Source organism: Sorex araneus, chromosome 1, assembly GCF_027595985.1.
Source record: "Sorex araneus isolate mSorAra2 chromosome 1, mSorAra2.pri, whole genome shotgun sequence".
Classification (NCBI taxonomy): Eukaryota; Metazoa; Chordata; class Mammalia; order Eulipotyphla; family Soricidae; genus Sorex; species Sorex araneus.
Window position 1 is genome coordinate 32,182,772 of NC_073302.1, and position 8,997 is coordinate 32,191,768.

Consider the following 8,997-nt stretch of genomic DNA (forward strand, 5'->3'; position numbering starts at 1 on the left):
AGGTGGGCAGAGGCTGGGTGGCGAACAAAGATAAAAGGCTGCTACAAAGAATACAGCTTGCCTCCACTGCAGAATTGCCTTAGGGACCAACCTGAATTTTCTTCCTGCTGTTTTAAATGCACAGTCTGGTTCCTAATTAGGACTATGTGTCACTCACATGCTAGAATAACAGTGACCATTATATTCTTCTAAAATTATCAATAAGTGTGTTCGTAAAAGAATAAAGTTGTCTTCCAGAGATGACATTGATACTTGCTAGATTGACATTGTTAATACAGATCAAAGAACTAATTAACAATCAAAGGGAATATTTTTGCCACACAGAGCTCTCTAAAGCTGTCTGCATCTGAATACTTTGGCAGTTCTAGGAAATCAAGCATTAGGAATCTGCCTGGATACTTCAAGCCAGAAACAGCCTTGCCAGTGATAATTATAAGAGACTAACTGGATCTAACAACAAAGAAAGGAATAATAAGCTTATCTCAGTAACTGGAAGTTCTGATATGTAAGGCTTGTGATTGCTTCCAGAAGCAACAACAGATTTTTGTGTTTATTTCTGCAAAGTGTATAGAGAAATAGGAAACATACATAAATAAAACTATCGCTTATCAATAGATATGAGTGATTAAAATGCAAAGATTTAATATATATACATATATAAGTATATTGACTTTCTAAGAAAACCATCAACGTGATTATATGCAAAAATGCATATAAAACTGCATACAAAGAACCGGAGTGATAGTCCAGCAGGTAGGGCATTTGCTTAGCACACGACTGACCCCGGTTGGACCCCTGGCATCCCATATGGTCCCCTGACCACATCAGGAGTAATTCTTGCGTGCAGAGCCAGGAGTAATCTAACCTCTAAGCATCAAATGCAATGCAAACAAAAGGAGATAGAGAGTCGTACAGTAGGAAAGGTGCTTGCCTTGCAAGGAGGCCAAGCTGGATTTGGTGGTCTATGCCATGTATGGTCCTCCAAGCACTGGCAAAACTGATTCATGAGTTAGAACCAGAACTAAGCCCTGAGCACAGATGGGTGTGGCCCCAAAACCAAAATCAAACAAACAACCAAAGTATGCATTACTGCATTTATAAAGAAAATATTAAAATGTTAATGCTTCTACCAACTTTTCTCACTCACTGCCTGATCTAGAATTTTATACCCAGGTTTTTATTATTACATTTTAATAATTTATATTTTAATCTTTTAAAAATTATTTTGAAATTTATATTTTTATTATGCTTTAATTGTTGCTACTATTTATGTTATTCATTTAACGGATATTATAGCTCATTGCCAGTGCTTCTATAATATAGCTTCACAATTCTCAGAGCTCTTCATGATTCAATTCTTTTTTTCCAGAATATCTCTGATATTAGGGGTGAGATTTGCGCACTACATTTTATGAGTTCCTCAGTTTAAACACTACCTTTTTGTTTTCACTTCACAAAAGGCCTTTATACCTATCCACGGTACCATTGTCTCTCTCACCACTTTAAATACTGATCTCTAGCATTGTCATATAGAAATAGAAACAGCCTAGATCAACTCATTTTTGACTCCACACATAATCTATTTTTCCTACTTTGATGCCTGTGAGTTATGTTTTTTTTATCCTTTGAAATTTGGGTACCTCAGCAGGATATGCTTAAATATTGGCTTCATTTTATTAACTCTGCCTGCTTCTCTGTGAGACCTTCATTCCGCAGCACCAACACTCTGCTCTAGGAAAGTTTTTTACAGACACAACTTTGATTACTGATTTTTTACCACTAGTTCTGATATTTTGTTCATTTATATGTTACAGAAGTTCTTAATATTTCATTGTTTATATGTCATCTTCTTAATATTTTTATCCTTTCACCCTGTATTCCGGAAGTTTCTTAAATGTGTCCCACATGACTGATTCCCTTTATCATAATGTCAGTTCTGATCTTCATTATTTCTAATGTCTATTTTACTTCTTATATGCCAGTTTTCAGTGTCATTCTGATATTTACTTACCTCACCCATGTTTTCTGTCTTTTGCCTTATTTCCTCTTTGTTCTTTTGTCTCAGAGTGCTCATATTTGGAGTTATTGACATGATAAAACAACAGCTTTTAAAATACACTTCAGTGTACTACAATGTATTGCAAATTGCCGTATCTGTCACAGGATTTTAAAATATTCTCCTTTTGTGCCACAAAAATTTGTGAGCTCATTTCTGTATATATTTTTTACATTTATCTTTCAAATCAAATGCAATATGTGCACACAATTAAGAGAGAAAGCAGTAACTCCCCATAATTTCTCTACCATGTGTTTGAATGCTCTTAAAATCGTTCTCAAATATTGATCTGAAAACCCTGATATACATGCACATCTTGACAGTTTTCTAGCACTGAGGAATCACTTACCAAGTATCTGTGCTGTATTTAGAAGAGTGTCACTATCCCATATTTGGCCAGTCAGATGTACAGATTGATATATATTTCTGTGAAGTCATTAGGGTAAAAATAATCAAAGCTAGCAAAGGGCAACCTGCACATGGATTTCTCACTAACACCTGCAGGTCTCAGAATGAAAGCATCATTTATATTCACCATTTATGTTCTGCCATAAAGCATCATCCTGGGCATAAAAGGGCATAAATTTAACCAATTTTCAATTACTAGGAATTTTAGTTCTTCCTAGATTAAAAAAAATACTCATTGGGAAACTGATGTGATAGGAAAATAATAAAATAATTGGCTCCAGCTGCATCTGGCATTTCATTGACTAAGAACTTACATCTTTGTCATAGATGCATCAAAGGAAGAGAATAAAATTAAGTATCTTGATTTTCCTATCTGATATACCATTGTTCCCTAATTCTCCATGATGCCAACATAGCTGGAATTTTTTTCCTGGGTGCTAAGAGAGCACTGATTCAGTATTCCTAGTTGTGCAAGTGTTTAAATAAATGTTTTGGTGGCTATAGCAATATTGAATTGGCATTCAATTTGTAATTAATTGAAAGCTCTTGCCTAATAAATATAGGATATACTTAAGATTCTTTTATTTACATTATTTTTTCTTTAGCTCCAACCTGCATATAAGGAAAATGACTTTTTCATTTTTTTATTGAGGCAACATGGGCTACCATAATACAAGCTCCAACTGTACTTTTTTAAAATTCATTTTTATTATGTGTTTCTCTTTTCTTTTTCAACTGTTTGGATTAAGGAGGCTGTTTGGTTTCTGGTTCTACACAAATTTAAGACTTTTTACCTATTTACTCAAGGAAAACCACTTGCATTTTGAATAGTTCAACATTTCATATAGAAACACACCACTTTTTGTGTATTGATCTTGTATCCCATAACTTAATTGTCAATAAAAGCCATTAAGTTTAGCTAGCAACTTTTAGTGGTCATTAGAATATTCAGTGCCTAATATTTGTCATCCCAAATAATGACAGTTTACTTTTACCTTGTAATTTGGGTGCCTTTGATTTCTTATTCTTGTATAAGAAAAGGGCAAAAACGAGGGTAGAATTTCCAGTACTGTGATAAATGGCCATATTGAGAGTGGGCATCTTGCCTTGTTCCAGATTTTAGGGTTAACACTGTATTTTTTATGGTTGAGTTGTGTTTGTCATATATAGCTTGGATTGTTATGGTATGTGCCTTCTCCACATATTTTACTGAAAGAATTTTTATTGGGGCCCCAGTAGTATTCAGGAAATCCTGGGCCACCCTAGATGCTCAGTTCAACTCTCTGTGCTTGATGGTTGGTGCTTTACAAAGCACCATTTAGGGGACATCCAAGTCATCCTCATCAAGTAATTTGTTTAAGTTCATCTCCTTGGGATATAAAATGAAGATATTCCTTTCTTTTGTTTGTAGCATATTTCTCATTTTATTTTGCTTAACACTGTGTATATTTATGTTTTGTATAAAACAGCTATCATTTTCATTCACAAACGATTAGTCCTTGTGTTGATGATGATCTATTCAGCTGAGTCATTTTGCTTTACCCTGGTTCTTGGTTATCTCTTGAACTTTGTGCATATTTGGCCAGCCTGGTTTTTTAACAGGTATGTCCCAATTTTTATGAGTGTCAGATGCTATCTTTCTGAATCTTTTAAATCTATATGCTCTATTGTTACCCTAATCATCAAAGTTATGTGCCAAAGTAATGTCTCCTGTATGTGCAGTACCTGCCTCCAAGCTCTAAATGGAAGTAGCAGGGACCACTACAGCTGAACAGACTGGAGAAGCCAGGACATGTGGCTTGACCATGGCAGTTATAGACTTTGGGTCAGATGAGGGGATGATCAAGTGCTGAGCAGTAATCCAAGGTGCCCGGTCATGTCTCAGGGTGAAGTAGATAGAGTTGCCAGAGTACAATGGTGGGCATGGATAAAATCCTTGAATGATCAGCCCCAGTTGTGGTTAGTTGGGCCTAAGTGACAGACAGTGTATGAATAAAGGTGTGAGGAAGCAGCAATGACTGGGACCTTGGCAGCTCACCTGAGCACACTGGTGGGTTCAGGATATTCAACCACAAATCTTACTCAATTAAATGACCCTTATGTCATATATAATTACTAAATCATCATCATCATCATCATCATCATCCCGTTGATTGTTGATTTTCTTGAGCGGTCTCAGTAACATCTCCATTCATCCTAGCCCTGAGATTTTAGAAGCCTCTCTTTACTCGTCCTTCCCAATGGTGTCACATTGGAGGCTCTTTCAGGGTCAAGGGAATGAGATTCATCATTGTTACTGTTTTTGGCATATTAATACCCCACAGAGAGCTTGCCAGGCTCTCCCATGTGGGCAGGAAACTCTCAGTAGCTTGCCTGATTCTCTGAGAGGGAGAACTAGGCTATAAGATGTTGTGTTTCCAGGAGCTTAGTTTCATAGTCTCTGGATATTGTCCGTTAATGGGATTACCTGGCACCGGGGGAAGTTTCTGAGTGTGACCACCTAGCTACTGGAAAATGAGGGATCTGGGCAGAAGAGGCCCAATCCTGATCCAAGCAGGCTTGGAGATCTCATCCCCGGGTCCCACACACCTTGGTTCCTCTGCCAGTTCCTTCAATGTAAGGTTCATCTGAACATGTGGAGAGGGGCCTTGAGCATGGCTGTGGATGGGTTCCAGAGGTCTTCGGCTGCCGAGGCTCTACTCAGGGCAGGGAAGGAAACTCAACCCACCCCCTCTTAGGAACCCCAGTGAAGACAGCCAGGCACAGGGGCAAGAGACTTTGCATTGCTCTTTTCCAGGAACCTGGTTTTATAGTCTCTGGATGTTGACCATTGATGGGATTACACAGCACCAGGGGCAGTTTTCCATAATTACTAAATATAATTAAAAATTATTACTCTAGTGAAATTTAGGGCTGGAGTGATAACACAGCTGGTAGGGCTTTTGCCTTGTACGTGGCCAACCCAGGTTCGATTCCTCTGTTCCTCTCGGAGAGCCCGGCAAGCTACGGAGAGTATCCCGCCTGCATGGCAGAGCCTGGCAAGCTACCTGTGGGGTATTTGATATGGCAAAAACAGTAACAACAAGTTTCACAATGGAGACATTACTGGTGCCAGCTCGAGCAAATTGATAAACATCGGATGCTACAGTACTACTTTAGTGAAACACAGTATGCACACCACCAACTCATATTGAAAAGTTATTATAAAATCGAATAGAAATCCCAATGAGTTTCAAAGGTCTGTATCACAAAAATAAGAATTCCTAATCCACTTTAATTTTCAAGCACCAAATTTTACTTTCCCATACACAACTCAAAGCACATTTTCTGTAAGACTTTCTTAGACATGTGAGGAGAAAAGAATAAAATAAAACAGAAACATTGTCAGGTAAATGATAATTTATTTTTTTAATTGGAATCTGAAGCATGCTTTACACTTGCTTGCTTGTTTGATCTTGCAATAATTTACAACTCTTCTGTATACAGATAACTGTAAAGAGGTTCATGAATTTTATCTTAGGCTGATTTAATATGGATTTTCTGTTTCTGCAAGCTCTGGAGGCACCTTCTGAGTTACACAAGAACGTTGAACGTTGATCCTGGAGAGCATGAGCCACATTTCAACAACTTCAGGTGATCACTATGTTCTTTTGCTTTTCATATTTTCCCGGATTCTTAGAACTCCTTCTTAATATCAGTTGGATATTTTCACAGATCCTTTAGTTTCATACTCTTCACTACAGTATATCACTTTACTGTAGTCTTACTATATTTGCCATGGTGCAACAACTACATATTTTTATTTCATTTAGTGGGTCTGTATCTATTAAATGGAAGGATTTGTGGGGAAGCAGAATTGTTGGAGCTGTCAATTATACTTAATCTGTTTTAAACTTCTTATCACTTAAAATATTGTATTAGTAATAGGTGTGGAATTGTTCAGTAACTTTTTGTTCTTTTTAGCTTTCTGCAGTCATTTACCACAGTGATTTAGGGTGAAGTTAGCCTCAGGTAAGAATTTGTAGCAATAAAGAACTGTTCTCTGGAAGATTTGCTACTAGTTCTTCGCTTGTTCATTCTTACTCTTACACTGACTACTGAAAAACAATGGTTTGATATCTGAACAAGTGTTCATTGTTTATGATGAGCTAGCCACTTACAGGGTTTGACAGAACCTATGTGAAAATTCCTTATAGTCAGAGTTTTAGACAGGCACAATTTTGAAAAATTTTACAAACACTAGCTCCAAGATACTCATTGTTTCTAGCTCTGACATTTGTACTTTTGAACTCTGCAGTGTTGGTAAACTCATAAGTTGGTAAACTCATAATGTGAAAGCTGTCTTCCATGTTGAGTGGAACATGCTCTAGGAATTCAATAGTCAAGTTTCATGGTAAACACACACACACACACACACATTTTATATTTTGCTATTGCATCTGAAATCTAGATATGTCCTGAAGACATTCACCAATAATGAATTGAGTATTCACTCATGTCTATCTCCTTAAAAAAGTACTCTCCTCCTTCTTCAAAAAGAAGGTAGCTAGACTTAGATTTTCCAAAATTTCTATTTTCCTCCAACATCTTTCTGCTGCCTTCTTCCACATTCCTCTTACTCATGTGGTTTAATGTTTGATTCTATTCCAATTTCAGACTATCAGCTTAACAAACCAGTTCTCAGTTCTCAAATTTGTAGAATGACAAAACTTTCTCTGGCAAAATCTTTTCAATGAATGAAAGGAATGATTTCCACATGTCAGTCACCAGCTAAGTCTCACGGTTTAATCTCTTATCTGACTTCTCTATGGAATGAACCAGACTGACCCAAAGACCCAAACACCACTGGTTATTAGTGGTAGATAGGGAAAGTCAAAGCATCCTATTAACTTGAAAAGTTTGCTATACTAAATCTAATTGACTTCCTTCTATATCATGGCAAATATTGAGTTAACCACTTAATTTTGGTGAATAGAGGAAGAACAGTGTCATAGTACTGTTTTCAACAGCTTTGTTCTAGCTAGCACATGTGTTCACTAGAAAGTGAAAAGTTTAACCTTGGTTGGATGTTTTCATGTTTACAAAAAAAAAAAGCACAAGTGATTGAGAAGTCGAAATTGATGTTATAAATTTCTTCTTTTCTCCAAGTTGTAAAAGAAGGAAGTTCCTTCATGTTTGTTTGAAGATTTAGTCATTAGTACTTCAGTCATCATGGAATGTTGTATAACAGTGAGAAATCTGTTATAAAAATGAATCTACAATCTGTATTGTTATATTACCATGTTATTGACTAGTCATTTCACTATGATCTATCTTTGAGCTCAGGCTTTCCTTTCTAAAATGAGATGTAACCAATTGTCCTTTTCATATTTTATTCATTTTTGCTTTTCAATGAAAATTGTTGTTTGACAAGAAGAAAAGAGACAAAGAGTGACCAAAAATTATCGGATCTATATTCTTTATAAGCATATGATTTGAAAATGTATTTGCTTGAATATTTTCAATATAATATAGACCATTTGGGCTAATTTCCTTGCAATTTGCAATGAATAAACTCTGTCCAATCAATTACCATGTTTTTGGAAAAGTCTCATATTCTGATAAATGACTAAACTATAAAAACTCAACAGTAGTCTTATGCTACAGGGAGAAAATAGCCTAAACATAATTCATTTCAGTTTAACAAATGACTTTAGAAAAATTGAAGAATAAAAAAAAATAAGTCAACATACAAAAGTCATTTGTGTTTTTATTACACTAAGCTGAAGAGAAATTTAGGAAAATAGTTCCATTTTATTCTATCATCAAGAAAAGTAAAATGCTTTTAAATAAATGTAAGTAAAAAGGCAAAAGACCTTATATACTTGGGGCTGGAGACAAGGTTCTACAGGCTGAATATATACTTTTCATTCAGAGGTCTGGGTTTGATCACCAATAAACATATGGTACCCAGAGTATTTCCATGGAGTAAATTCTGAGCACAGCTGGGAGTAACCCTTGAGTACCATTGGGGCTACTATTTCTAGTATCAAACTAAACACCTGTAAGACCCCACCAGACTAGTCTCCCATTTATCAAAGCCACTAAACTAACTACCAATTGTCAAGTTTCTGCTACTTACCTCACTTTGAAAATCACCTATAGTGGAAATTTGCATTATTTACCCCCAAGTACATATGTCAACATTAAACTGTGAAGTCCTGGTGCAGTTTCCGTAAACTGTAGCTACATGATCATGTCTATTGTGGACCAATTATAGACTTGTCAGTTTGTCTCTCCCAGTTTTCTTTCTTTTGCAACCAAGGTCTCTGCGTACACTGTGGTGAGAGTTGCCCTTTGTTTGATGTGTCTTCTCAGAAAAAAAAAAGTTTATCAGTATTGTTTCTCTTTACCTGATACAGTATCAAAACTATGAGTCTAACAATTATAATTAAGAAAATAATTCTTTTAAATTCTTTTAAAATAAATGGAAATTTAACCAAACACTGATATTCATCATACTTGAACAAATACAGATAAAATTATAAAGATTT